Source organism: Castor canadensis, chromosome 1 (genome assembly GCF_047511655.1).
Source record: "Castor canadensis chromosome 1, mCasCan1.hap1v2, whole genome shotgun sequence".
In the NCBI taxonomy this organism is placed as follows: domain Eukaryota; kingdom Metazoa; phylum Chordata; class Mammalia; order Rodentia; family Castoridae; genus Castor; species Castor canadensis.
The window spans coordinates 89,411,906-89,416,148 of NC_133386.1; the positions used below are offsets into that span (position 1 = coordinate 89,411,906).

At 36.3% G+C, this 4,243-nt stretch overlaps 1 pseudogene; it reads left to right on the forward strand.

Moving 5' to 3' along the window:
- The first annotated feature begins 2,895 nt into the window (after window positions 1-2,895).
- On the forward strand, window positions 2,896-3,675 carry LOC109677119 (syntaxin-2 pseudogene; annotated as a pseudogene).
- Window positions 3,676-4,243: the final 568 nt, after the last annotated feature.

Below are 4,243 nucleotides of genomic sequence, written 5' to 3' on the forward strand. Positions count from 1 at the left end.
CTTAGTCTCACCAGCAATGTGCAAGCATGGCTGCTTCCTGACAGCTGCACCTACATTTCCTAAAGGAATAGGTTGTCAGGCTTTTGCATTTTATCCAGTATCTCACTTCTCTTATGAGCAAAGTTGAATATATGTTTGTATACTTTATATAGTTAATATTTTAGAATCCTCTGCATGTCTACGGAGGCATATAGATCCATACATGCCATCTCCCCTTCTTTCATATTATTAAAAGTTACTTATATATTTGGAATATTAATTCTATACCTATAATGTATATTGCAAGTATTTTCTTCCAGCTTATCACTTGCTTTTTGATTTTGCTTACCATGTGTTTTTCCCCATGCAAATTTTATTACTATAAATTATTTATTATAAATATTTGTATGAACACTTATATAAATATTTTTATATATTTATGTGTATATGAATATATAAAATATTTATAAATATCAATATTTATAAAGTCTAAAGTAATAATCTTTTCTTTTATTGTATCTTAATTTTGATACATAGTCAGAAAGCCTTTCTCTACACTCTTATTAGAAAAGAATTCACTCACCTTTTTTCTAGTACTTAGTTTAATATTTTATAATTAGAACTCTGATTCCCTTGGAGTTCATTCTGTGTATGTTTTCAAGAAATGGTCTAATTTTATTTTTCAAAATGTTCATCCAATTATCTCAACACCATTTACTTAAGAGCTCAGTCACTTAAGATTTTTTATCATACATTATATTTACATATGTACGTGGGTCTATTTCTGGACTTGTTCATTCATATAAAAGTAGTGCATGTTTTAATTGTGGGGGATATGTAGTGTCTTCAACATATTGTGAAAGCTAGTTCTTACTCATAGCTCTTCCTTTCCAATGATGTCCTAACTGGTTTTTTCTAGCTTTTTTGAGGTATAATTAACAATTAAAATTCTTATTGTGAAGACACACAACTTGACAATTTGGTGTATGTATACATTGTGAACTAATCATTACAATCAAGTTAATTAACATATCCATAATCTCACATAGATACTGAATTCTTTAGATCTATGTATGTGTGCATGTGTATGTGTCCATGTGTGTGATGGGAACACTTAAATTCTACTCTCTTAGAAAACTTCAAGTATACAATTTTCTATAACTTGCAGTTATAGAACTTACTTATCTTGCATAATTTGAGCTTTGTATCTCTTGACCACTATATTTCCTTTTCCCCCTCAGCCAGTCCCTGGAAACTACTATTCCAAGCTGCTTTTATCAGCTTGACTACTGGATTTTTTTTAATGTTGATTTTGTATTCTGCTACTTTGCTGAAATTATTTATTATATCTGAGAGGTTTCTGTTGGAGTCTTTCAGGTCCTTTAATTATAATATCATATAATCTGCAAATAGGGACAATCTGACTTCTTCCCTTCCTATCTGTATCCTTTTTCTTTCTTTATCTTACCTTATTCCTCTGGCTAAGAATCCTAGCATGATATTGAGTAAGAGTGAAGATACTGGACACCCTTGTCTTATTTCTGACGTTAGGAGAAATTATTTCCGTTTTTCCCTATTTAGAAGGATGTTGACTATAGGTTTATCACATATAGCCTTTACCGAATTGAGGTATACAGTTCCTCATATTCCTAGTTTCTTCAAGGCTTTTATCATGAAAGGATGTTGAATTTTGTCAAAGGCTTTTTATGAATCTATTGAAATGATTATGTGATTTTTTTCTTTATTCTATTTATTTGGTGGGAATATTAGTGCAGCCTCTGTAAAGATCAGTATGGAGGTTCCTTAAAAACTAAAGATGGAACTACCATACTGACCTGCTATAGCACTCTTGGACACATATCGGAAGGAATGTAAGTCAACATACAGTTGTGATATGCTGTTTAAACAGGCTCCCATGTTTACTGCAGCATTATTCACAATATTAACATATGGAATCAGCCTAGGTGCCCATTAACCAAGCAACAAGTAAAAAAAGTGACATATATACACAACAGAGTGCATATATAAGAAAAATGAGATTATCTCATTTGCAGAAAATGCATGAACTAGATCACCATGTTAAGCAAAATAATCTAAACTGAGAAAGTCAAATATCACATGTTCTCTCTCATATGTATAATATAGACCTTAAATATAAATGACAAGAATGTAAAATGGGTACTATTTGGGGGTGGTATTAGCAGGAAGGAGGAATAAAAGGAGGAGGTGGGAGATGAATATGGTCAAAGTATTCTATACATATGTATGAAAGTAGTAGAACAAATCTGTTGAGTTTTTCCAAGGGGAAAGGGAGATGGAGGGAGTGATAGGATTGATTTGATTAGGATACATTGTATGCTTATATGGAGACATCACAATGAAATCCCTTTGTACAACAAATGTTTGCTAATAAAAAATGGAAAACTAAAAGAAGAAAATTCTCAATAAATAATTTTGGGAAGGAAGAGGTACTACAGTTTAAACTGAGAGCCTCATGATTGCTAGGCAAGTGCTCTACCACTTGAGCCTCACTCTCACCCCTTTTTACTTTAGTGATTTTTTTTAATAGGGTCTCATGTTTTTACCTGGGCCAGCCAACAATGGGGGGAGAAGGAAAATGATAGAAGTGGTAAATTCAACTATGATATATTTGATATATTGTAAGAACTTCTGTAAATGCCACAATGCACCCCCACACATCACAACAATAAAATATGATTTTCATTCTTTTAGAGTGCAGGCTCTAGGGAAAGCGCCTGGTGGTGGGCTGAGGCAGCGAAGTGGCCACCCGAGAGTCTGAGGCCCAGCCGGAGCTGGTGCCAGGCAGACCTGAGCCACCTGGCTTGCCATGCCGGAGGGCTGCCGGACCTGACGGCATGTAGGAAGAACAATGATGGAGACACTACAATCATTGTTGAAAAAGACCATTTCATGGATGATTTTGTCCATCAGGTGGAGGAGATCAGAAACAGTATTGCCAAGATAGCTCAGTACGTGGGAGATGTGAAGAAAAAATCACACCATCATTCTTTCTGCCCCCAACCTGGAAGGACAAATAAAAGAAGAGCTCGAAGACCTGAACAAAGAAATCAAGAAAACTGCTAACAAAATTCGAGCCAAGTTAAAGTCTACTGAACAAAGTTTTGATCAGGATGAGAGCAGGAACCGGACATCAGTGGATCTTCGGATAGGAAGGACCCAGCACTCCGGGCTATCTCCAAAGTTTGTGGATGCCATGACAGAGTATAATGAAGCACAGACTCTGTTTCGAGAGGAAGCAAGGGACGCATCCAGCATCAGCTGGATGTCACTGGAAGGACCACCACCGACGAGGAGCTGGAGAGTGGGAAGTCGTCCATCTTCACCTCAGACATGATATACGATTCACAAATTACTAAACAAACCCTCAATAAAATTGAGTCATGCCACAAAAACACCATGAAGCTGGAGACCAGCATTCGAGAGCTGCACGAGATGTTCCTGGGTCTGGTCATGTTTGTGGAGACTCAGGGTGAAATGATCAACAACTTTGAGAAGAATGTTATGAATGCCACAGACTATGCGGAGCATGTGCAGGAAGAAACAAAACAGGCTAAGAAGTACCACAGCAGAGCAAGCAGGAAAATGGTGGTCATTATTATTTGTGTAGTTATTTTGTTTGTGACCCTTGGAATTATTATGACAACGTTGTTGTAGCAACCATGATGTTGTAGCAACAACATCCCAAGAGCTATTTACCCTTGGAGAGTCAGACCACACCTGCAACAAAGTCATTTTAGGAGTGAACTTAGGAGACTGCTTGGGCTTGAGGGCTGGCTCTGTGTTAGTGGATGGCACAGCAGGAGGTCTGCACAGGAGACCACCATGGCAAGCAGTGATCTAAGGTGCTACCCAGATGTCCTGGCATTTTTCATAGCGCACCACAGAGACTTAATAGTGTGACTCTTTTTTCAGTGGCCTTTAATTAAGGAATGATTGAAAATTTCAATTGTTAAACAATACTTCAGTGTTAAAAGTGTGTGTAAAGTTTAATTAAGAATACTTTCTGATTGCAGGTCTAAGACTAGCTTCCCTTCCCTCCTCCCAGCCAATATGTGCTAATTAAGGGACTTTTTGTACTATGTTTAATTTGTGTTTGTCTTGTTTGTAGATACAGTTTTTATTATTACAGCTGTTTTGTAAGATATTTGTAATTTTATGAATTGTTTAATATATTCACATCTTACTTTACCCCTTTTATATGTTTGTTGTTGCTTGTGGAGGA